This window comes from Triticum dicoccoides, chromosome 7A (genome assembly GCF_002162155.2).
Source record: "Triticum dicoccoides isolate Atlit2015 ecotype Zavitan chromosome 7A, WEW_v2.0, whole genome shotgun sequence".
Taxonomy (NCBI): Eukaryota; Viridiplantae; Streptophyta; class Magnoliopsida; order Poales; family Poaceae; genus Triticum; species Triticum dicoccoides.
Window position 1 is genome coordinate 361864835 of NC_041392.1, and position 27898 is coordinate 361892732.

Sequence of the window (27898 nt, forward strand, 5' to 3'; positions counted from 1 at the left end):
GGGGGGGCGAGCACACGACACGTCATGAACCTCTTGCTTTGTGGGGACCTGCACGATTTTCAACACATGCACCACATCAATGTTGTGCATTGGGTATTCAACACATATGCATGCATCACGCACCTCCATAAATATGTATGGGACACATGCATGCAATGGTTGGCTTTGGACACTCTCACTCGCTTGGTTATCGGCAGCAAGCATATATATATTCATGGGCCCGCGTGGACGTCCATCATTTCGACCGACAATGAGAAAGGTTACCAGGGTGGATTCTTCTTATTTGGTTCGTATTACCATACAGTAGGTCGATCATTCCAGGTCTAATTAAGTTCGAGCGCATGCTACGCGTCATGAACCCTCGCTCAGTGTGGGGATTTTACGGTTCCAAAGCATGGTGCCACATCAAATTTAGCATTGGGTATTCAAACACAACACACAACACACACCACTTCCATATACATAATTGGGCCACATGCATAGAGTGGGTTTTGTCTTCAGACAGTAATCCCTCACGAGGTTATCTTCGACAAGCTAGCCCATTTTTGCGGGGCCATGTGGATGTCCATCACTTTGACCAACAACGAGCGAGAGAGGTTATACGAACAAGTTGGATTCTGCTTGGTCCGTGTTATAGTACATCTTGGTGAGATGCCCTCCCCCCACTTAATGTGTGTGTGGGGGGGGGGGGGAGGAGCTACTTCGCACTACCTGCAACCTCTGTGGGGTTGGGGAAGTCCGGTTAATTTGCGAGGCATACGTGCCACATCAAAGTCGTGAATGGTAGTTAAATATCACACCACACCCTTTCATACATATAGTAGGGCCAGGCGCAGGTGGTTCGTATGTGGTATCACCCATCTTACGCCACAAGCACACATTTGTGGGTCGGCATACGGTCCACCTTTGTCCGGAAGCGAAAGGGGAAGTTTGACCATGATGGACTCCTATAGGTTTTGTGTTACGGTAGGGTGAGATTTTAGACCTAGCTATTTGGGGACATGCATTCGTAGCTCGGATTCCCTTACCGCCAACACGAAGTGGGGTTCATAGGGGGTGGCTGACTAGTGATACTGTGCGCTTTGTGCGACAGGTGCCACATCAAATTTGTGCATTGGGTATTTGAACATCAAACCACCCTTTTCATACATATATTTGGTCCACATGCAAGTGCGTTTGTGTTCTAACCCTTTCTCGCGTTATTCTTTTTGCCAAATTTATAAACAACAGACGAGTTGAATGGAGCAACCGTCTGCGATTGGGGACATAACAGACATGGTTCGCTTAGACTACCCTTGGGCCACGCCCGTGCCCCTGTCACTCACATTAGAACAGTAGATTGGGCTCCACGACGCTTGCCTCCCACTCTAGAAAATATCTACTACCTCGCAATCTCAAAAATATCTACCACCTGGAAGGTTTTTATGTTTGATAGCACACGATTAGTATGTGCGGACCATGTGCGATGTCTATTACTCCAACTCTATTTCAATCCCTTGATTCAAATTTTCAGTAGCCCCGGCATTTTACTCCCGCCTCTGCATCCCTCGCAATCTCAAAAATATCTACTCGCCCTTGATTCAAATGTTTAGTAGCCCCGGCTTGTTACTCCCGCCTCTGCATCCCAATCTCAAAAATATCTGCTCTCCCTTGATCCAAATTTTCAGTAGCCCGGCATTTTACTCCCGCCTCTGCATCCCTCGCAATATCAAAATATCTGCTCGCCCTTGATCCAAATTTTTAGTAGCCTAGTATTTTACTCCCGTCTAGTAAAAATTTTAGTGGCCGCAGTATTTCCTCAAACATCACCTTGCCCCCTCCACACACACCCCAAAACCTCCGCTCATACAGACACACACCACCCTTCCCTTGCTCGAAACCATTGGTAGGTCGCCGCCATCGCCATCGCCGCCGCCTCCATCCTCAACCTCTGCATGTGTGCCGCGGAGCTCGAGGAGCCAATGGCCCAAAAGAGGTTTATCGCGGCATCTTCGCCTGATGTAAAGAGGTGGTCCCCGAGGTGTCCCCGTCGTCCTCTATGGGCTCTTTATCAAGCCGCCATCGTCGGTCGCCCGATCCGCCCGCCGTCGCGCCCCTATGCCTGTTCAAGGACTTTCCTGTCCTCCGTCGGGCCCAGCCGCCGATGAGGTCCTACCACGGGGTGCGGTAGCAGTCGTGGGGAACATGGGTCGCCAAGATTACAAATCGAGAGACCCACACCCGCCAGTGGATCAGTAGCTTCGACATGGCTGAGCTTGCGGCCATGGAGTATGACCGCTGGCAGGTCCGCTACCACGGCGCAGCGACTAGGCTCAATTTCCCCTTCGACACACGTCCGGTCAACCTCGTCCCGTCGGAGCCAAGGGTGGTGAGCTTGGCTATGGCGCAGGAGGACCGCGAGGCATGGGAGCACCTCAAGGACAAGGCCGCCTACAAGGCCTACATGCAAGAGCTCCGCCGACAGCACCCAAAGCTTGCGGAGGCGGAGCGGATGATCTTTGTCAGCACGGAGGGCGGCGAGGTTATCGTTCTCTCCTCTGATGATGAGGTCAAAGGCAGCGAGGACAGCGACATGGAGGGTATCGAGGTGGCCGACGAGGATGAGGAGATCGACGTCGATGAGTGGAGGAGTGTCTACTCCAACGACCCCGACAACGGCACCGGTCCGGACCTGGCTCGCGGCACACCGTACCTGACTTGGAAGGATTGGCTCGACCTCCACTTCGACTAAACGTAGTTTAGTTTAGTTTAAATTTTTGTTCTATGTTCGGTTATGCAAAACTATCTATGTTTATGTTCGAATGGATGCTACTTTCGGATGAACCTGCTTTGAACTTGATCAAATTTAAGTTACAACATTAAGTTTAGGGGATCGACTAGAAAAGGCCAAAAATTGCTGGAGTATATATATACTCACTAAGGGTTTTACTCCGTTAACTTTTAGGGGATCGTCTAGAGATGGCCTTATGCCTTGTTTATTTCAGTTATTCACAATGTGATGCTCTATATGTGCAACTATTTGCCGTGCAGTTCAATTTCATCAATAACAGTTTCAACAATATCACTAAGAATTATGATATTTGGTTGTTGTTAAGGATGTTGCAGTTAACATGCCTTTCCGTATTTTTTAACAATAACTAGTGTACTCTAGACCTGCTGATGAGGACATCAATACCATTGACCACCCCTGTTGCTATACATACTGGACCAATTACTAGAGCTCGCGCACGCTAATTAAATTACCAGGTACTTTCATTTCTTGGTAACGATTCTAATGTTCACGAGAAAATGATGCTGCCTAAATTGGATACATTTGTTTTGCTTACAAATGAAGGGCCTAGCTTGGACAAGAAAGAGGAACCTTGGAGCAAGTTCAAGCATGGAGATGATGGCGTGCGCAAGGGGAACAAGAACGGAGTTACAATTAATGATTCCAGGACTTTGAAGCCACCATAATGAGTGCATGAAGCCTTGGGCGAAATATACAAGATGCCACTTGATGAGGACATCAATACCATTGTTACACCCACAGCCCCTACTGTTACATATACTGGACCAATTACTAGAGCTCGCGCACGCCAATTAAATTACCAGGTACTTTCGTTTCTTGGTAATGATTCCAATGTTCATGAGATTATGATGCTGCCTAAATTGGATACATTTGTTTTGCTTACAGATGAAGGGCCTAGCTTGGAGAAGGATGAACATTGGAGCAAGAACACGCATGGAGTTGATGGCATGCGCAAGGGGATCAAGAACGGAGTTACAAGTGATGATTTCAGGACTTTGAAGCCGCCATAAGGAGTGCATGAAGCCTTGGACGAAATATACAAGATGCCACTTCATAATATTCGTTCATAGGCTATTCTAGGTGCCGCGTCACCTTATTAATGGGGCCAGGCCCATGTAATTTCGAAATACTTAAGTATAGGCTATTTTTAGAGTCCGTATGTGTGGGGAAACAAGAGTTAGGGTTGGTTTCGGACCCCACCCTCAAGGGACACGAAATTCCCCCCTCTTCCTCCATATATACAGCCCTTAGGGCGTCGTTTAGACTTCGGGTTTTGTTTAGATTAAAAGTTCGCCATAGCTGCAACTTCGCGTACTTCGTTTGTGTCCAACGACCAGACCAAGACGTCACAGAACCCCACCTTGATCAATAAAGCTTTCATCTTATATTCGCAATATCCCAATTGCAATCTCAGTTTCTTGCTTGTTCTTCGTTTGCTCGCAGGAAACAAACCCTCGTGGTTAGGTTGATCGTGCTCCGGCATGGTCGATAACCCTCGGAAGTTGGTTTAGTGATTGCTAAGGCGCGACGTCTCGCACGTTCGTAGTCGGATCGTCAAGGTCGACTCCCACAAAAAACGATAGCCACCATCTCATCGAAACATCGGGACACCTTAGCCCCTATCACCACTTCATAAAATTCGTCCAAAGGCTATTATAGGTATTGCGTCACCTTATTATTGGGCCAGGCCCATGTAATTTTGAAATAATTGAGTATAGGCTATTTTTAGAGTCCGTATGTGTGGGAAAACAAGATTTAGGGTTGATTTCGAACCCCTCCTCCAAGGGCTACGAAATTCCCCCCTCTCTCCTCCATATCTACAGCCCTTAGGGTGTCGTTTAGACTTTGGGTTTTGTTTAGATTATAAGTTTGTCATAGCTGCAACTTCTTGTACTTCGTTTGTGTTCAATGACCAGACAAAGGCGTCACAGAACCCCACCTTCATTAATAAAGCTTTCCACTTATATTCACAATATCCTGATTGCAATCTCAGTTTCTTGCTTGTTCTTCATTTGCTCGCAGGAAACAGACCCTCGTGGTCAGGTTGATTGTGCTCCGGTGTGGTCAATAACCCCTCGGAAGTTGGTTTAGCGGTTGCTAAGGCGCGACGTCTCGCACGTTCTGGTAGAGGCAAAGGTGTCCCGTCTTTCGATGAGATGATGGATATCGCTTTGGTGGAAGTCAACTTTGACGATCCGACTACGAACGTGCGAGGACGTCGCGCCTTAGCAATCGCTAAACCAACTCCGAGAGGTTATTGACCACGCCGGAGCACGATCAACCTGACCACGAGGGTCTGTTTCCTGCGAGCAAACGAAGAACAAGCAAGAAACTAAGATTGCAATCTGGATATTGTGAATATAAGATGAAAGCTTTATTGATCAAGGTGGGGTTCTGTGACGCCTTTGTCTGGTCGTTGAACACAAACGAAGTACGCGAAGTTGCAGCTATGGCGAACTTTTAATCTAAACAAAACCCAAAGTCTAAACGGTGCCCTAAGGGCTGTATATATGGAGGAAGAGAGGGGGAATTTCGTGGCCCTTGGTGGAGGGGTCCGAAATCAACCCTATCTCTTGTTTCCCCACACATAGGGACTTTAAAAATAGCCTATACTTATGTATTTCGAAATTACATGGGCCTGGCCCAATAAAAAGGTGACGCAGCACCTATAATAGCCTCGGGACAAAATTTATGAAGTGGCATCTTGTATATTTCGTCCATGGCTTCATGCACCCATTATGGTGGCTTCAAAGTCCTGAAATCATCACTTGTAACTCCGTTCTTGCTCCCCTTGCGCATGGCATCATCTCCATGCTTGTTCTTGCTCCAATGTTCATCCTTCTCCAAGCTAGGCCCTTCATTTGTAAGCAAAACAAATGTATCCAATTTAGGCAGCATCATATTCTCATGAACATTAGAATCATTACCAAGAAACAAAAGTACCTGATAATTTAATTGGCGTGCGCGAGCTCTAGTAATTGGTCCCGTATATGTAGTAGTAGGGGCTGTGGGTGTAACAATGGTATTGATGTCCTCATCATCCTCCCCTTCTTGAAATGAAGTCGTCCTCGACGGAAACTCATCTTCCTCACCCAAATAAGGCTTCAAATCTGCAATGTTAAAAGTGGGACTAACCCCAAAATCTGCAGGCAGCTCAAGTTTATATGCATTATCATTTATTTTCTCTAACACCTTAAAGGGACCATCAGCACGTGGCATTAGCTTTGATTTGCGCAAATCAGGAAATCTATCCTTACGCAAATGTAACCAAACAAGATCTCCAGGTGCAAACACAACATGTTTTCTACCCTTATCTCCAGCAAGTTTATATTTAGCATTCATACGCTCAATGTTTTCCTTAGTTAACTCATGCATTTTTAAAATCAATTCAGCACGTTGTTTAGCATCAAAATTAACCTTCTCCGAAGATGGAAGAGGCAACAAACCAATAGGTGCACGAGTTTGGAAACCATACACAACTTCAAAAGGGCACATCTTAGTAGTAGAATGTAATGAACGATTATAAGCAAATTCAATATGAGGCAAGCATTCCTCCCACATTTTCTTATTATTCTTCAAAACAGCCCTAAGCATAGTAGACAACGTTCTATTGACTACTTCAGTTTGTCCATCAGTTTGGGGGTGACAAGTAGTACTAAAAAGCAGTTTAGTCCCCAACTTAGCCCATAAACATCTCCAAAAGTGGCTAAGAAATTTAGTATCACGATCTGAAACAATAGTATTTGGCACACCATGCAAGCGAATAATTTCACGAAAGAACAAATCAGCAACATTAACAGCATCATCGCTTTTATGACATGGTATAAAGTGTGCCATTTTCGAGAATCTATCCACGACAACAAATATGCTATCCCTCCCCTTCTTTGTTCGAGGTAAACCTAAAACAAAGTCCATAGATATATCCTCCCAAGGAACACCAGGTACAGGCAAAGGCATATATAAACCATGAGGATTGAGTCGTGACTTAGCTTTTTGACATGTAGTGCATCGAGCAATAAAACGCTCAACATCCCGTCTCATCTTTGGCCAAAAGAAATGTGTAGCAAGTACGTCCTCCATCTTCTTCACGCCAAAGTGTCCCATTAATCCTCCTCCATGCGCCTCCTGCAACAACAAAAGACGAACGGAGCTAGCTGGAATGCATAGCTTGTTAGCACGAAACACAAATCCATCGTTAACGACAAACTTGTTCCACATTCTTCCTTCTTTACAATTCTGCATTACATCTTTAAAATCAGCATCATGCACATATTGATCTTTGATGGTCTCCAAACCAAATATTTTGAAGTCAAGTTGTGAAAGCATAGTATAGCGACGAGACAATGCATCAGCAATAACATTTTCTTTTCCCTTCCTGTGTTTAATGACATAAGGGAAAGTCTCAATGAATTCAACCCATTTAGCATGTCTACGATTCAGTTTAGCTTGACTTTTAATATGTTTCAAAGATTCATGATCAGAATGTATAACAAACTCTTTGGGCCATAAATAATGTTGCCATGTTTCTAAAGTCCGAACAAGAGCATATAATTCTTTATCATAAGTAGAATAATTCAGACTAGGCCCACTCAATTTTTCAGAAAAGTATGCAACAGGTTTGCCATCTTGTAATAACACACCGCCTAATCCAATTCCACTAGCATCACATTCAAGCTCAAAAGTCTTATTAAAATCAGGAAGTTGGAGTAAAGGAGCATGTGTCAACTTATCTTTCAATACCGAGAAGGCTTCTTCTTGTGCGGTACCCCAAAGAAAAGGCACATCTTTCTTTGTAAGCTCATTGAGAGGTGCAGCAATGGTGCTGAAATCTCTCACAAAATGCCTATAGAATCCAGTAAGGCCAAGAAAACTCCTCACTTGTGTGACCGTTTTGGGCTGCGGCCAACTCTCAATAGCTTCAATCTTGGCTTTATCAACTTCAATTCCCTGTGGAGTATCAACATAGCCAAGAAAAGATACTCAGTCGGTGCAAAAGGTGCACTTCCCAAGGTTACCAAACAAACGTGCATCACGTAGAGCAATAGAAACAGCACGTAAATGTTCCAAATGTTCTTCCAAAGATCTGCTATAAATCAATATGTCATCAAAGTAAACTACCACAAATCGTCCAATGAAAGCACGTAAAACTTCGTTCATTAATCTCATGAAAGTACTAGGTGCATTAGTTAACCCAAAAGGCATGACTAACCACTCATATAATCCAAACTTAGTTTTGAATGCTGTTTTCCATTCATCTCCCAATTTCATACAAATTTGATGGTATCCACTACGCAAATCAACTTTGGAGAATATTGTAGAGCCACTCAATTCATCAAGCATATCATCTAGCCTAGGAATAGGATGATGATAACGAATAGTAATATTATTAATGCCTCTACAATCAACACACATACGTGATATACCATCCTTTTTCGGCACTAGAATAATAGGAACAGCACAAGGACTAAGGGATTCGCGTATATAACCTTTGTCGAGAAGCTCTTGTACTTGACGCATAATCTCCTTCGTCTCCTCTGGATTGGTACGGTATGGTGCACGGTTTGGCAGTGAAGCACCGGGAATTAGGTCAATCTGATGCTCAATCCCTCGAATAGGCGGTAATCTCGGTGGCACGTCTTGTGGAAAGACGTCAGCGAACTCCTGCAAAATGTTAGTGACAGCAGGAGGCAAAGAGGAAGGCACGTCCTCGAATGAAAATAATGCCTCTTTGCACACAAAAGCATAGCAAACAGATTTGCTGAAATCTACCTCATCAATATCAGATTTGGTGGCAAATAAACATGCACTTTTCAATTTAATTTCAGAAGCAACACTAGATGGTTTATTATTAGGCTTCATTTGTTGCTCAAATTCTTTTGCCACAATCTGATTTTCACTCTTATTCGTCTCCTGTTTTGCTTTATTAGCTCTATTAATATCATCTTTCAAAATGAAATCAGGAGTCATAGGAAGCAAAGTAATATTTTTATCCTTATGAACAAGAGTATAGTGATTGTTTCTACCATGGTGTACAGAATTTTTATCAAATTGCCATGGTCTACCAAGTAATAAGGAACATGCTTGCATAGGTACCACATCACAATCAACATAATCAGCATATGTAGAGATACTAAAATGCACACGAACAGTACGTGTTACCTTAACCTTGCCGCTGTTGTTGAACCATTGGATGTAGTAAGGATGTGGATGTGGTCTTGTGGTCAGAGAAAGCTTCTCCACCATCTCCATGCTAGCCAAGTTGTTGCAGCTCCCTCCGTCTATTATGACGCGCACAGAACGTTCCTTCACAACTCCCTTGGTATGGAACAAATTGTGCCTCTGATTTTGCTCAGCTTGTGTGACCTGCACACTCAAAACACGTTGAGCAACTAAACATTCATACCTGTCAGCGTCTTCAGGAGCCATGTATTGCGTCTCATGATCAGAATCATCTCCACCATGTTCTTCACGTGTAATAAGAGCCAATGTCTCCTCATCATACTCACTAGCGGACTCATATCCACCATCCGCGGTAGCAATCATCACACGCGGAGATTTGCATTCCCTCGCATAATGACCTCCTCCCTTACAACGACGACAAATAATATCACTTGTGTGCCCTGTTGATGCCATGGAAGAAGAAGAACGCTGTGCAGGCCCCGCAGGTGCGCTCTTGGCAGATAATGGTGGTTGTGCCTGTTTTCTTGTATCACGGCTGGAGGTGGCACCGGATGGAGGTGCTGGTGCAGTTGAAGAAGAAGATGCACGTGGTGTCCATGATGAAGGTCGGCCTGCAGAAAAGTTAGTTCGCCCCAATGCTTGTCGATCCTGCACTTCACGTTCAGCTTTACAAGCAAGATGGAATAAACGAGTGATATTAGTATACTCCTTATAGTCTAGAATGGTCTGAATCTCTCTATTTAATCCACCCAGAAAACGTGCAAGCATAGCTTCATTCTCCTCAACAATACCACATCTAATCATGCCAGTTTGTAATTCCTGATAATATTCTTCTACAGAATTTTTCCCTTGTCTTAAACGCTGCAATTTTTGAAGCAATTCACGTTGATAATATGGCGGAACCCAACGCGTACGCATAGCAGTTTTCAAAGCAGCCCAAGTAGTTGGAATAGGATATATTCTACAATGTTCAGACCACCATACACATGCAAAACTAGTGAAAGCACAAACAGCAGCAGCAACTCGTCTCTCCTCAGGATATTGTAAACATGTAAATCGTTGTTCAGTTTCTAACTCCCAAGTAAGATATATATCAGGAACATATCTACCCTCAAATGGTGGAATATTCAATTTCAGTTTAGGAATATGGACATCATCTCGTACCTGAGGTGGTGGTGCAGGCCTACCGTTACGAATATATACCTGAGGTCGACCTGCTGGTGGTGGTACAGGTGGCTGCACGTAGTGCTGATTTTGATCAACCTCATCCTCATAATCTCCCACATAATCATCCTCCTCCGCATCAGCAGCAGGAGCCACAGAAGTATCAACAGCAGCACCAACAGTTTGGCCAAACGCAAGAGGAACACGGCTTGCTCGGCGGAGGTCTGTTTCGCGACGTGGAGGTAGTCGTTGTTGTTGTTGTTGGAGAGGTGCGTTAGGTGCAGCGGGTGGTGGTGGTGGAAGACGCGCGAGCAATTCATTAAACTTGTTATCGAGCTTTGTTTCCAACGTCTTCTCAAGGCCAGTGATCTTCTCCATGGCCTCTTCAAAATTGTTCAGCACATCTTGCACCTGTTCAGTCATCATTTGCTGAAACTTATCATGAAGCTCCTTGTTCGATAAATTCTCCCAGTCAATCTCGTCGGCTTGTGATCTTGGCATGGTTAGCAGCAATAGAAACACACAAGAATATGATCCTACAGACTACGAACAAGTGGTGGTGGTGGGTGTCACAAATCCGTTAAGCAAAACTCAAATTCTTACCAGTTCTTACCCAGCAACAGGCGGTGATCGGCAACCGTTGTAGTCAAAACTCTCAAAGCTTGGATAGAGCGATTACCAGGGAGAGTCAAACGCACGACGTAGATGTATGTGGAGCTGGGAAGGCTTATAATATGGTAGCAAAAAGGGTCAGCAATAATCAATTCAGAGATGCAAAGTTGAATAAACGCTCAACGACGGTACTGTGCTGGTCCTAGGCTAGACTGTGCTAGAGACGCGAGCCTAGAACACCAACAAAATCACGGCGCGGCACGTAAACAAGGGAGGAGCACACTCTGAATTTTTTTTTCTCTTTTTTTTGCACTTATTGCTCCGCAACAAATTTTTTTCGAAAAAGTCTACAAATGGTCTAAAAACTGCCTAGCCAGAATTTTCCAGACTTAGTTTTTTTTTTTTGAAATTGGAACTATTTTTCTTCTGCGGATGGCTCGGAAGTTGGGGAGTCCTTCTCTGTCACGACTCGGAGTGTCGCGTGATCTGGAAATCAAGAACAATGCAACAATTACTAGACTCGGACTAGGACTGGTGGCGGAGATGAATCTGGTGGAACTCGGACTGGTGGCGGAGATGAATCTGGTGGAACACGGACAGGTGGCGGATATATGTTGCAGGTGAACTCGGATTGGCGTGATGGCGGCGGATATGTGGTGGCGTATATGGATTCGGATTGGCGGTGAATATGTGGTGGTGGTATATGGCAACAGCGACGATGATGATGCGATGGTGATATATGGCAGCGGCGACGTGACAACCTGTGAACAGAACTCGAAACTCTAAAAGACTAGACGCTAAGACCAGCAACTGGACACGACGATGCAACCGCAAATTCAACAAAGCAAATACAGAAAAGATTATGCAAGGCTCAGATTGGTTCGGATGTGATGCTAGTGGAATTGGATTAGTGATAGAGGCAAAGGTGTCCCGTCTTTCGATGAGATGATGGATATCGCTTTGGTGGAAGTCGACTTTGACGATCCGACTACGAACGTGCGAGGACGTCGCGCCTTAGCAATCGCTAAACCAACTCCGAGAGGTTATTGACCACGCCGGAGCACGATCAACCTGACCACGAGGGTCTGTTTCCGGCGAGCAAACGAAGAACAAGCAAGAAACTAAGATTGCAATCTGGATATTGCGAATATAAGATGAAAGCTTTATTGATCAAGGTGGGGTTCTGTGATGCCTTTGTCTGGTCGTTGAACACAAACGAAGTACGCGAAGTTGCAGCTATGGCGAACTTTTAATCTAAACAAAACCCGAAGTCTAAACGATGCCCTAAGGGCTGTATATATGGAGGAAGAGGGGGGGAATTTCGTGGCCCTTGGTGGAGGGGTCCGAAATCAACCCTATCTTTTGTTTCCCCACACATACGGACTCTAAAAATAGCCTATACTTATGTATTTCGAAATTACATGGGCCTGGCCCAATAATAAGGTGACGCAGCACCTAAAATAGCCTCGGGACGAAAATTATGAAGTGGCATCTTGTATATTTCGTCCAAGGCTTCATGCACCCATTATGGTGGAAGCCTTGGGCCAGGCCCATGTAATTTCGAAATACATAAGTATAGGCTATTTTTAGAGTCCGTATGTGTGGGGAAACAAAAGATAGGGTTGATTTCGGACCCCTCCACCAAGGGCCACGAAATTCCCCCCTCTTCCTCCATATATACAGCCCTTAGGGCATCGTTTATTGATAGAGGCGGGGTGTCCCGATCTTTCGATGAGATGATAAGTATCGATTTGGTGGAGACGACTTTGACGATCCGACTACAAACGTGCACGACGTTGCGCCTTAGCAATCGCTAAACCAATCTCTTGAGGTTACTGACGATGCCGGAAGCACGGTCAGCCTGACCACGAAGGTCTATTCCTGCAAGCAATCGAAGAACGAGCAAGAATATGATAAAGCAATCTGAATATTGCAAATATATATGAGGTATTGATAATGGTGGGGATCCGTAAGCGGTCTTGGTCTGGTCGTTAGACACAAACGAAGTACACGAAGTTGCAATGGCTAACTTTTAACTAAACGAATCCCAAAAAAAAACTACTAGATGGATCTACTTATATAGGAGCAAGGGGTGGCGGCCAAGGAGGTGGGAGGACGTCCCAAGGCAGCATAAAACTAAATCTAGGTCGTACAAGGCCAATGGGCCCAAGTGGAGGTGATGTAACACCTTTGGACTTGTAGTTTGACTCGGATTCTGCTGCAGCATCAGATTGATTCGTCCACAACTCAAGGCTCCGGACGAATTTAAAGGTGATTCCAATTGGGTTGGAAAGTGCACGAACTCTAGTTTCCAACAAAAAAAGAATCACCCAATTCGGAGTCCGTATGAAAAACTTGTGTGCGTTTTGAGTCAGGTATGTCTGTGCAGTCCGAATCTGAATCCAGAACGTGAGAGACTTGGACTCTATCTTCTCTTGGGCCAAAGGTGACGTGAGAGAACTTTTTGGATAGCAAATAAACATCTCTTTCTTCCTTATCTTCATATGTGGATTGTACAAATGTCCCATACACCTGCAATTAGACAAAACACAAAAGTGTGTGAAGTATTTTTGTTCTGGATAACATAAATAGATTATTGAATAGTTTGCACTAGAAATCACCTGACAAATATGCATATATGCAATATTTTTGGTCATATCCAAGGTAGTCATGTCCTCATCATCCTCCCCTTCTTGAAAATAAAGCCGTCCTCGGCGTTGCTTAATCTGAAATGTGGCTAACAAAAGAGATAAGGTGTACATGTTGTATATGTATATGTCATCCATTTTTACTTCCCTTGATTTTTGCATATATGACACATGAATAGATGAGTAACTTGCATAGTTCATAAAATCTAAAGCCAAAAAATTAGCACAAGAAGTAGAAGGCATGAAAATATTGCAACTCAGTTTGCACATATAAGTGAAGCTCTTATTCATTTCAAAAGATTGACAATGTTCATCATTAAACCATCCCAATTTTGGTGAATAAACCTTACTTGCATCAAATTTACATGCTACAACATGCTTAAATAAGCAAACATGCAATAAGTCATTCAACACAGAATCATCACCAAGATTAGAGGTCATATCAAAATGATTAAACATTGGTTGTTTTGCATCAATAGTTAATTCAATGGGTGCACTCAAAATTGTTGGTATTTCAGTTGTTTGATCACATGGCAAAGTCAAATTATCAACGTAGTCCTCTAAAATAGGTGGTGTGATCAAAGTAGTGGGTAGTTCATCAGATGGTGCATTCAAATTGACAAGGCATTCATCATTCTCAACTCAGATGATGTAGCCACTCTCGGGGGCGATGTGTCACATGGTGGAGGTGATGTAGTCCTGACAACAACGGATGTGGTTGTCATAGTATGCCTAGTAGTTGAAGGAACAATCATATCAACTCTTGGAATGTGCACCGTGCGCTTGTTCTCCTCGTGGCCAACACGTCGTTTTATTTCCTGTTCAGCTTTGCAAGCAAGATGAAACAAATGGTCCATAGGATAACACTCTTCATGAATTAGTATCTCTTGAATATCACGGTTTAATCCTCCCCAAAATCTATCCATAAAATCATCTTCACTTTCTTCTAAAGAGGAATGCAACAAGGTAGTTTGTAAATCATCATAATATTTTGTTACAGTTTCACTACCTTGTTTTAAGTGTTGCAACTTCTTAATCATGTCACGAGTATAATAAGCAGGGACGAAAGTATGTCGCATGGCAAGTTTCAAATCATCCCAAGTAGTAGGTATATAATCAGGGTGTAACCAACAATATTCACTCCACCAAACCAAAGCATAACCAGTGAAAGAACCAACCGCAACCTTAACCTTTTTATGTTCATTGAAATTATGGGAAGCAAATATATTTTTTATGTCGAACTCCCATTCAATATATAAAGCAGGTTTAAAACGGTCATTAAATGGTGGTATAGATACATTAACCTGATCATGTGCATTTGGATGTTTGTGCACCTCTCGTGACGGTTGTGGTAGTGCTCTGATACCACTTGATAGAGGCAAAGGTGTCCCGTCTTTCGATGAGATGGTGGATTTCGCTTTGGTGGAAGTCGACTTTGACGATCCGACTACGAACGTGCGAGGACGTCGCGCCTTAGCAATCGCTAAACCAACTCCGAGAGGTTATTGACCACGCCGGAGCACGATCAACCTGACCACGAGGGTCTGTTTCCTGCGAGCAAACGAAGAACAAGCAAGAAACTAAGATTGCAATCTGGATATTGCGAATATAAGATGAAAGCTTTATTGATCAAGGTGGGGTTCTGTGACGCCTTTGTCTGGTCGTTGAACACAAACGAAGTACGCGAAGTTGCAGCTATGGCGAACTTCTAATCTAAACAAAACCCAAAAATAATGTTCCTATAACTACTAGGATGTGGTGGTAAAACGCTCACAGTAAAGCAAATATCAATGTCTTACAAGTTCTTACCATGCAGCAGGCGGTGATCGGCAACCAGCGGTGTCAAGTAACTCCGAATATTGAGTAAAGCGATTGCCAGGGGAGCGTATGTATACACGGTGTAGAAATATGTGGAGCTGGGTTGGCTATATATGGTAGCAAAAGATTAGCAATAATCAATTCAAAGATGCAATGTTGAATAAACGCTCAACGACGGTACTATGCTGGTCCTAGGCTAGACCGTACTAGAGACGCGAGCCTAGAACACTAATGAGGTCACGGCGTAGCACAACTAGCATCAATGAAGGATACTAAGTAGCTCTTGACAGCAAGATATAAGTGAAGATCACAACGGCAGTGAAGATAATGATGAAAAACAACTGCCAAGCAGGATATACAACAACTCTCTCTCCAACTTTCGTCTTGAAAAGTTTGAGACAATTTTCTGATAAATTCTTTCAAAGAATGCTATTAACTCAAGCTTTCCAATGCAAAAAGAATCACTCAATTCCGAGTTGATATGAGGAGTCAAGGAATTCTAAAACTGGCCTGAAAATTGTAACAAGCTGTGTTCATGAACTTCGGAGGGCAAAAAGACCTATTTAGAAGCCGATTTTGAGGTGTCAAACATTGAACTAGCTTCTGCAACTATTTAGATGCGGCTCGTCGCTAGCTTTAATTTGAGTACTCACGGAGCCAAAACGGACGTCGTCTGAGGAAGATAGACCTGTTTTACTGAACAGTGCGCAAAACAGATTCCAATCCGAATTCAGGTACGAGATTGATTCTAGATAGATCCAATTTTTTTTCTTCTCTTTTTTTTTCTCACGCTTTTTTTTTCTTTTTCTTCTCTCTCTTTTTCTTTTTTTTCTTTCCTTTTTTCTCTTTTTTTTTCTCTCTCTTTTTTTCTCTCTCTTTCCAAGACAAACTAGATAAGATGCAATTGGATCAGGCGAAGATGTGAATGACCTCAACTATGATTATGACAATGAACAGTGCGTAGCACATGGTGGAAATTAATAGATGGGATGGTGGACGGCGGAAGGGATAATGATGCAGCGGCGGCGTGACTAATATGAACAGAACTCGAAACTCTAAAGGAACTAGACACTAAGACCAGCAACTGACACGACGATGCAACCGATAATTCAATAATGCAAACAATGAAAAGAAAATTCCAAAGGCTCAGTCTGGCTAGGACAAAGGATGAATAGATCTAACTTTTGTTTTGTGGCTTTTTCTTGGACAATAGGTAAGAAAATAAATCTAATCTAGGAAAAACTGGAAATTCTCACCGAGCAACCTGAAAACTGATACCACTTGATAGAGGCGGGGTGTCCCGATCTTTCGATAAGATGATAAGTATCGATTTGGTGGAGACGACTTTGACGATCCGACTACAAACGTGCACGACGTTGCGCCTTAGCAATCGCTAAACCAATCTCTTGAGGTTACTGACGATGCCGGAAGCACGGTCAGCCTGACCACGAAGGTCTATTCCTGCAAGCAATCGAAGAACGAGCAAGAATATGATAAAGCAATCTGAATATTGCAAATATATATGAGGTATTGATAATGGTGGGGATCCGTAAGCGGTCTTGGTCTGGTCGTTAGACACAAACGAAGTACACGAAGTTGCAATGGCTAACTTTTAACTAAACAAATCCCAAGGAAAAACTACTAGATGGATCTACTTATATAGGAGCAAGGGGTGGCGGCCAAGGAGGTGGGAGGACGTCCCAAGGCAGCCTAAAACTAAATCTAGGTCGTACAAGGCCAATGGGCCCAAGTGGAGGTGATGTAACACCTTTGGACTTGTAGTTTGACTCGGATTCTGCTGCAGTATCAGATTGTTTCGTCCACAACTCAAGGCTCCGGACGAATTTGAAGGTGATTCCAATTGGGTTGGAAAGTGCACGAAATCTAGTTTCCAACAAAAAAAGAATCACCCAATTCGGAGTCCGTATGAAAAACTTGTGTGCGTTTTGAGTCAGGTATGTCTGTGCAGTCCGAATCTGAATCCAGAACGTGAGAGACTTGGACTCTATCTTCTCTTGGGGCCAAAAGTGACGTGAGAGAACTTTTTGGACAGCAAATAAACATCTCTTTCTTCCTTATCTTCATATGTGGATTGTACAAATGTCCCATACACCTGCAATTAGACAAAACACAAAAGTGTGTGAAGTATTTTTGTTCTGGATAACATAAATAGATTATTGAATAGTTTGCACTAGAAATCACCTGACAAATATGCATATATGCAATATTTTTGGTCATATCCAAGGTAGTCATGTCCTAATCATTTAGACTTTGGGTTTTGTTTAGATTAAAAGTTCGCCATAGCTGCAACTTCGCGTACTTCGTTTGTGTTCAACGACCAGACAAAGGCGTCACAGAACCCCACCTTGATCCATAAAGCTTTCATCTTATATTCGCAAATATTCAGATTGCAATCTCAGTTTCTTGCTTGTTCTTCGTTTGCTCGCAGGAAACAGACCCTCGTGGTCAGGTTGATCGTGCTCCGGCGTGGTCAATAACCTCTCGGAGTTGGTTTAGCGATTGCTAAGGCGCGACGTCCTCGCACGTTCGTAGTCGGATCGTCAAAGTCGACTTCCACCAAAGCGAAATCCACCATCTCATCGAAAGACGGGACACCTTTGCCTCTATCATCCTCCCGTTCGAAGCAGAGGCAGGAACAGGCACGGCTGCGGCGGCCGGGAACGGGTCCGGGGCGGCGGAGCATGGGAAGATTGGCCGGATCCCGACGTGAACGCTAAGAGAGGGCGGATCCGCCGGCCGGCGCCTTGATCTGAAGCAGAGGAAGCCATGGCCTTGGTTCTCTAGTGATGCAGCGGCGACGGGGAGGCAGCAGCGGAGGGCGACGGGGTCCTGACGAGGACAGAGTTTTCCGGCGAGGCACCAGATCCAGGAGCGATGGAGATGGCGGGCCGTCTCCATGCGGCGTCAGGGCTTGGTCGGCACGAGCATCGAGGAAGGAGCTCCGGCCATGCTTCATGGCGCTGCGGCTCCTGTGCGAAGAACCAGAGAGAGAGGGAACCGGGTGATGAGGACATCAATACCATTGTTACACCCACAGCCCCTGCTGCTATACATACTGGACCAATTACTAGAGCTCGCGCACGCCAACTAAATTACCAGGTACTTTCGTTTCTTGGTAATGATTCTAATGTTCATGAGAATATGATGCTACCTAAATTGGATACATTTGTTTTGCTTACAAATGAAGGGCCTAGCTTGGAGAAGGATGAACATTGGAGCAAGAACAAGCATGGAGATGATGGCATGCTGATAGAGGCAAAGGTGTCCCGTCTTTCGATGAGATGGTGGATTTCGCTTTGGTGGAAGTCGACTTTGACGATCCGACTACGAACGTGCGAGGACGTCGCGCCTTAGCAATCGCTAAACCAACTCCGAGAGGTTATTGACCACGCCGGAGCACGATCAACCTGACCACGAGGGTCTGTTTCCTGCGAGCAAACGAAGAACAAGCAAGAAACTAAGATTTCAATCTGGATATTGCGAATATAAGATGAAAGCTTTATTGATCAAGGTGGGGTTCTGTGACGCCTTTGTCTGGTCGTTGAACACAAACGAAGTACGCGAAGTTGCAGCTATGGCGAACTTTTAATCTAAACAAAACCCAAAGTCTAAACGATGCCCTAAGGGCTGTATATATGGAGGAAGAGGGGGGAATTTCGTGGCCCTTGGTGGAGGAGTCCGAAATCAACCCTATCTCTTGTTTCCCCACACATACGGACTCTAAAAATAGCCTATACTTATGTATTTCGAAATTACATGGGCCTGGCCCAATAAAAAGGTGACGCAGCACCTAAAATAGCCTCGGGACGAAATTTATGAAGTGGCATCTTGTATATTTCGTCCAAGGCTTCATGCACCCATTATGGTGGCTTCAAAGTCCTGAAATCATCACTTGTAACTCCGTTCTTGTTCCCCTTGCGCATGCCATCATCTCCATGCTTGTTCTTGCTCCAATGTTCATCCTTCTCCAAGCTAGGCCCTTCATTTGTAAGCAAAACAAATGTATCCAATTTAGGCAGCATCATATTCTCATGAACATTAGAATCATTACCAAGAAACGAAAGTACCTGGTAATTTAGTTGGCGTGCACGAGCTCTAGTAATTGGTCCAGTATATATAGCAGCAGGGGCTGTGGGTGTAACAATTGTATTGATGTCCTCATCATCCTCCCCTTCTTGAAATGAAGTCGTCCTCGACGGAAGTCCATCTTCCTCACCCAAATAAGGCTTCAAATCTGCAATGTTAAAAGTGGGACTAACCCCAAAATCTGCAGGCAGCTCAAGTTTATATGCATTATCATTTATTTTCTCTAACACCTTAAAGGGACCATCAGCACGTGGCATTAGCTTTGATTTGCGCAAATCAGGAAATCTATCCTTACGCAAATGTAACCAAACAAGATCTCCAGGTGCAAACACAACATGTTTTCTACCCTTATCTCCAGCAAGTTTATATTTAGCATTCATACGCTCAATGTTTTCCTTAGTTAACTCATGCATTTTTAAAATCAATTCAGCACGTTGTTTAGCATCAAAATTAACCTTCTCCGAAGATGGAAGAGGCAACAAATCAATAGGTGCACGAGGTAGGAATCCATACACAACTTCAAAAGGGCACATCTTAGTAGTAGAATGCAATGAACGATTATAAGCAAATTCAATATGAGGCAAGCATTCCTCCCACATTTTCTTATTATTCTTCAAAACAGCCCTAAGCATAGTAGACAACGTTCTATTGACTACTTCAGTTTGTCCATCAGTTTGGGGGTGACAAGTAGTACTAAAAAGCAGTTTAGTCCCCAACTTAGCCCATAAACATCTCCAAAAGTGGCTAAGAAATTTAGTATCACGATCTGAAACAATAGTATTTGGCACACCATGCAAGCGAATAATTTCACGAAAGAACAAATCAGCAACATTAACAGCATCATCGCTTTTATGACATGGTATAAAGTGTGCCATTTTCGAGAATCTATCCACGACAACAAATATGCTATCTGATGAGGACATCAATACAATTGTTACACCCACAGCCCCTGCTGCTATACATACTGGACCAATTACTAGAGCTCGTGCACGCCAACTAAATTACCAGGTACTTTCGTTTCTTGGTAATGATTCTAATGTTCATGAGAATATGATGCTGCCTAAATTGGATACATTTGTTTTGCTTACAAATGAAGGGCCTAGCTTGGAGAAGGATGAACATTGGAGCAAGAACAAGCATGGAGATGATGGCATGCGCAAGGGGAACAAGAACGGAGTTACAAGTGATGATTTCAGGACTTTGAAGCCACCATAATGGGTGCATGAAGCCTTGGACGAAATATACAAGATGCCACTTCATAAATTTCGTCCCGAGGCTATTTTAGGTGCTGCGTCACCTTTTTATTGGGCCAGGCCCATGTAATTTCGAAATACATAAGTATAGGCTATTTTTAGAGTCCGTATGTGTGGGGAAACAAGAGATAGGGTTGATTTCGGACTCCTCCACCAAGGGCCACGAAATTCCCCCCTCTTCCTCCATATATACAGCCCTTAGGGCATCGTTTAGACTTTGGGTTTTGTTTAGATTAAAAGTTCGCCATAGCTGCAACTTCGCGTACTTCGTTTGTGTTCAACGACCAGACAAAGGCGTCACAGAACCCCACCTTGATCAATAAAGCTTTCATCTTATATTCGCAATATCCAGATTGAAATCTTAGTTTCTTGCTTGTTCTTCGTTTGCTCGCAGGAAACAGACCCTCGTGGTCAGGTTGATCGTGCTCCGGCGTGGTCAATAACCTCTCGGAGTTGGTTTAGCGATTGCTAAGGCGCGACGTCCTCGCACGTTCGTAGTCGGATCGTCAAAGTCGACTTCCACCAAAGCGAAATCCACCATCTCATCGAAAGACGGGACACCTTTGCCTCTATCACATCACGTAGAGCAATAAAAACAGCACGTAAATGTTCCAAATGTTCTTCCAAAGATCTGCTATAAATCAATATGTCATCAAAGTAAACTACCACAAATCGTCCAATGAAAGCACGTAAAACTTCGTTCATTAATCTCATGAAAGTACTAGGTGCATTAGTTAACCCAAAAGGCATGACTAACCACTCATATAATCCAAACTTAGTTTTAAATGCTGTTTTCCATTCATCTCCCAATTTCATACGAATTTGATGGTAGCCACTACGCAAATCAACTTTGGAGAATATTGTAGAGCCACTCAATTCATCAAGCATATCATCTAGCCTAGGAATAGGATGACGATAACGAATAGTAATATTATTAATGCCTCTACAATCAACACACATACGTGATGTACCATCCTTTTGCGGCACTAGAATAATAGGAACAACACAAGGACTAAGGGATTCGCGTATATAACCTTTGTCGAGAAGCTCTTGTACTTGACGCATAATCTCCTTCGTCTCCTCTGGATTGGTACGGTATGGTGCACGGTTTGGCAGTGAAGCACCAGGGATTAAGTCAATCTGATGCTCAATCCCTCGAATAGGCGGTAATCCCGGTGGCACGTCTTGTGGAAAGACGTCAGCGAACTCCTGCAAAATGTTAGTGACAGCAGGAGGCAAAGAGGAAGGCACGTCCTCGAATGAAAATAATGCCTCTTTGCACACAAAAGCATAGCAAACAGATTTGCTGAAATCTAGCTCATCAATATCAGATTTGGTGGCAAATAAACATGCACTTTTCAATTTAATTTCAGAAGCAACACTAGATGGTTTATTATTAGGCTTCATTTGTTGCTCAAATTCTTTTGCCACAATCTGATTTTCACTCTTATTCGTCTCCTGTTTTGCTTTATTAGCTCTATTAATATCATCTTTCAAAATGGAATCAGGAGTCATAGGAAGCAAAGTAATATTTTTACCCTTATGAACAAGAGTATAGTGATTGTTTTCTACCATGGTGTACAGAATTTTTATCAAATTGCCATGGTCTACCAAGTAATAAGGAACATGCTTGCATAGGTACCACATCACAATCAATATAATCAGCATATGTAGAGATACTAAAATGCACACGAACAGTACGTGTTACCTTAACCTTGCCGCTGTTGTTGAACCATTGGATGTAGTAAGGATGTGGATGTGGTCTTGTGGTGAGAGAAAGCTTCTCCACCATCTCCATGCTAGCCAAGTTGTTGCAGCTCCCTCCGTCTATGATGACGCGCACAGAACGTTCTTTCACAACTCCCTTGGTATGGAACAAATTGTGCCTCTGATTTTGCTCAGCTTGTGTGACCTGCACACTCAAAACACGTTGAGCAACTAAACATTCATACCTGTCAGCGTCTTCAGGAGCCATGTATTGCGTCTCATGATCAGAATCATCTCCACCATGTTCTTCACGTGTAATAAGAGCCAAAGTCTCCTCATCATAGTCACTAGCGGACTCATATCCACCATCCGCGGTAGCAATCATCACACGCGGAGTTTTGCATTCTCTCGCATAATGACTTCCTCCCTTACAACGACGACAAATAATATCACTTGTGTGCCCTGTTGATGCTATGGAAGAAGAAGAACGCTGTGTAGGCCCCGCAGGTGTGCTCTTGGCAGATAATGGTGGTTGTGCCTGTTTTCTTGTATCACGGCTGGAGGTGGCACCTGATGGAGGTGCTGGTGCAGTTGAAGTAAAAGATGCATGTGGTGTCCATGATGAAGTTCGGCCTGCAGAAAAGTTAGTTCGCCCCAATGCTTGTCGATCCTGCACTTCACGTTCAGCTTTACAAGCAAGATGGAATAAACGAGTGATATTAGTATACTCCTTATAGTCTAGAATGGTCTGAATCTGATGAGGACATGACTACCTTGGATATGACCAAAAATATTGCATATATGCATATTTGTCAGGTGATTTCTAGTGCAAACTATTCAATAATCTATTTATGTTATCCAGAACAAAAATACTTCACACACTTTTGTGTTTTGTCTAATTGCAGGTGTATGGGACATTTGTACAATCCACATATGAAGATAAGAAAGAAAGAGATGTTTATTTGCTGTCCAAAAAGTTCTCTCACGTCACTTTTGGCCCAAGAGAAGATAGAGTCCAAGTCTCTCACGTTCTGGATTCAGATTCGGACTGCACAGACACACCTGACTCAAAACGCACACAAGTTTTTCATACGGACTCCGAATTGGGTGATTCTTTTTTTGTTGGAAACTAGATTTCGTGCACTTTCCAACCCAATTGGAATCACCTTCAAATTCGTCCGGAGCGTTGAGTTGTGGACGAAAAAATCTGATGCTGCAGCAGAATCCGAGTCAAACTACAAGTCCAAAGGTGTTACATCACCTCCACTTGGGCCCATTGGCCTTGTACGACCTAGATTTAGTTTTAGGCTGCCTTGGGACGTCCTCCCACCTCCTCGGCCTCCACCCCTTGCTCCTATATAAGTAGATCCATCTAGTAGCTTTTCCTTGGGATTTGTTTAGTTAAAAGTTAGCCATTGCAACTTCGTGTACTTCGTTTGTGTCCAACGACCAGACCAAGACCGCTTCCGGATCCCCACCATTATCAATACTTCATATATATTTGCAATATTCAGATTGCTTTATCATATTCTTGCTCGTTCTTCGATTGCTTGCAGGAATAGACCTTCGTGGTCAGGCTGACCGTGCTTCCAGCATCGTCAATAACCTCAGGAGATTGGTTTAGCGATTGCTAAGGCGCAACGTCGTGCACGTTTGTAGTCGGATCGTCAAAGTCGTCTCCACCAAATCGATAGTTATCATCTCATCGAAAGATCGGGACACCCCGCCTCTATCAAGTGGTATCAGTTTTCAGGTTGCTCGGTGAGATTTTACAGTTTTTCATAGTTTAGATCGCATCTGTCATTCATACCTATAGTCCATGAAAAAGCCACAAAAAAAGTTAGATCTGTTCATCCTTTATCTAAGCCAGTCTGAGCCTTTGCAATTTTCTATTCATTGCTTGCATAGTTGAATTATCGGTTGCATCGTCGTGTCAGTTGCTGGTCTTAGTGTCTAGTTCCTTTAGAGTTTCGAGTTCTGTTCACATTAGTCACGCCGCCGCTGCATCATTATCCCTTCCGCCGTCCACCATCCCATCTATTAATTTCCACCACGTGCTACGCACTGTTCATTGTCATAATCATAGTTGAGGTCATTCACATCTTCGCCTGATCCAATCTGCATCTTATCTAGTTTGTCTTGGAAAGAGGGAGAAAAAAAAGAGAGAGAAAAAAAGTCAGAGAAAAAAAAGTTAGAGAAAAAGTAAAAAAAAAGTCAGAGAAAAAAAAGAAAGGAAAAGAAAAAAAAGTGTGAGAAAAAAAGGGATGAGAAAAAAAAAATTGGATCTATCTAGAATCAATCTCGTACCTGAATTCGGATTGGAATCTGTTTTGCGCACTGTTCAGTAAAACAGGTGTATATTCCTCATAGGAAGTCAGTTTTGGCTCCGTGAGTACTCAAATTGAAGATAGCGACGAGCCGCATCTAAATAGTTGCAGAAGCTAGTTCAATATTTGACACCTCAAAATCGGCTTCTAAATAGGTCTTTTTGCCCTCCGAAGTTCGTGAACACAACTTGTTCCAATTTTTCAGGCCAGTTTTAGAATTCTTTGACTCCTCATATCAACTCGGAATTGAGTGATTCTTTTTGCATTGGAAAGCTTGAGTTAGTAGCATTCTTTGAAAGAATTTATCAGAAAATTGTCTCAAACTTTTCAAGAGGAAAGTTGGAGAGAGGGTTGTTGTATATCCTGCTTGGCAGTTGTTTTTCATCATTATCTTCACTGCCGTTGTGATCTTCACTTATATCTTGCTGTCAAGAGCTACTTAGTATCCTTCATTAATGCTAGTTGTGCTACGCCGTGACCTCTTTAGTGTTCTAGGCTCGCGTCTCTAGTTCGGTCTAGCCTAGGACCAGCACAGTACCGTCGTTGAGCGTTTATTCAACATTGCATCTTTGAATTGATTATTGCTAATCTTTTGCTACCATATATAGCCAACCCAGCTCCACATATTTCTACACCGTGTATACGTACGCTCCCCTGGCAATCGCTTTACTCAATATTCGGTGTTACTTGACACCGCTGGTTGCCGATCACCGCCTGCTGCATGGTAAGAACTTGTAAGACATTGATATTTGCTTTACTGTGAGCGTTTTACCAACACATCCTAGTAGTTATAGGAACATTATTTTTGGGTTTTGTTTCTTGTTCTACTAATCATGACAGGATCCAGAGTCAATTCATGGGCTTTGTCGATCGCGGGAGACGTGCCACCACCTTTGCAAATACCACAACCGTCACGACAGGTGCACAAACATCCAAATGCACATGATCAGGTTAATGTATCTATACCACCATTTAATGGTCGTTTTAAACCTGCTTTATATATTGAATGGGAGTTCGACATAAAAAATATATTTGCTTCCCATAATTTCAATGAACATAAAAAGGTTAAGGTTGCGGTTGGTTCTTTCACTGGTTATGCTTTGGTTTGGTGGAGTGAATATTGTCGATTACACCCTGATTATATACCTACTACTTGGGATGATTTGAAACTTGCCATGCGACATACTTTCGTCCCTGCTTATTATACTCGTGACATGATTAAGAAGTTGCAACACTTAAAACAAGGTAGTGAAACTGTAATAAAATATTGTGATGATTTACAAACTACCTTGTTGCATTCCTCTTAAGAAGAAAGTGAATATGATTTTATGGATAGATTTTGGGGAGGATTAAACCGTGATATTCAAGAGATACTAATTCATGAAGAGTGTTATCCTATGGACCATTTGTTTCATCTTGCTTGCAAAGCTGAACAGGAAATAAAACGACGTGTTGGCCACGAGGAGAACAAGCGCACGCTGCACATTCCAAGAGTTGATATGATTGTTCCTTCAACTACTAAGCATACTATGACAACCACATCCGTTGTTGTCAGGACTACATCACCTCCACCATGTGACACATCGCCCCCGAGAGTGGCTACATCATCTGAGTTGATCATAAGAGGTAATGACAAAGGTACTGATCTTCCATCTCTACATGAGAATGATGAATGCCTTGTCAATTTGAATGCACCATCTGATGAGCTACCCACTACTTTGATCACACCACCTATTTTAGAGGACTACGTTGATAATTTGACTTTGCCATGTGATCAAACAACTGAAATACCAACAATTTTGAGTGCACCCATTGAATTAACTATTGATGCAAAAGAACCAATGTTTAATCATTTTGATATGACCTCTAATCTTGGTGATGATTCTGTGTTGAATGACTTATTGCATGTTTGCGTATTTAAGCATGTTGTAGCATGTAAATTTGATGCAAGTAAGGTTTATTCACCAATGTTGGGATGGTTTAATGATGACCATTGTCAATCTTTTGAAATGAATAAGAGCTTCACTTATATGTGCAAACTGAGTTGCAATATTTTCATGCCTTCTACTTCTTGTGCTAATTTTTTGGCTTTAGATTTTATGAACTATGCAAGTTACTCATCTATTCATGTGTCATATATGCAAAAATCAAGGGAAGTAAAAATGGATGACATATACATATACAACATGTACACCTTGTCTCTTTTGTTAGCCACATTTCAGATTAAGCAACGCCGAGGACGGCTTTATTTTCAAGAAGGGGAGGATGATGAGGACATGACTACCTTGGATATGACCAAAAATATTGCATATATGCATATTTGTCAGGTGATTTCTAGTGCAAACTATTCAATAATCTATTTATGTTATCCAGAACAAAAATACTTCACACACTTTTGTGTTTTGTCTGATTGCAGGTGTATGGGACATTTGTACAATCCACATATGAAGATAAGGAAGAAATAGATGTTTATTTGCTGTCCAAAAAGTTCTCTCACGTCACTTTTGGCCCAAGAGAAGATAGAGTCCAAGTCTCTCACGTTCTGGATTCAGATTCGGACTGCACAGACACACCTGACTCAAAACACACACAAGTTTTTCATACGGACTCCTAATTGGGTGATTCTTTTTTTGTTGGAAACTAGATTTCGTGCACTTTCCAACCCAATTGGAATCACCTTCAAATTCGTCCGGAGCGTTGAGTTGTGGACGAAACAATCTGATGCTGCAGCAGAATCCGAGTCAAACTACAAGTCCAAAGGTGTTACATCACCTCCACTTGGGCCCATTGGCCTTGTACGACCTAGATTTAGTTTTAGGCTGCCTTGGGACGTCCTCCCACCTCCTTGGCCTCCACCCCTTGCTCCTATATAAGTAGATCCATCTAGTAGCTTTTCCTTGGGATTTGTTTAGTTAAAAGTTAGCCATTGCAACTTCGTGTACTTCGTTTGTGTCCAACGACCAGACCAAGACCGCTTCCGGATCCCCACCATTATCACTTCATATATATTTGCAATATTCAGATTGCTTTATCATATTCTTGCTCGTTCTTCGATTGCTTGCAGGAATAGACCTTCGTGGTCAGGCTGACCGTGCTTCCAGCATCGTCAATAACCTCAGGAGATTGGTTTAGCGATTGCTAAGGCGCAATGTCGTGCACGTTTGTAGTCGGATCGTCAAAGTCGTCTCCACCAAATCGATACTTATCATCTCATCGAAAGATCGGGACACCCCGCCTCTATCAGAATCTCTCTATTTAATCCACCCAGAAAACGTGCAAGCATAGCTTTAT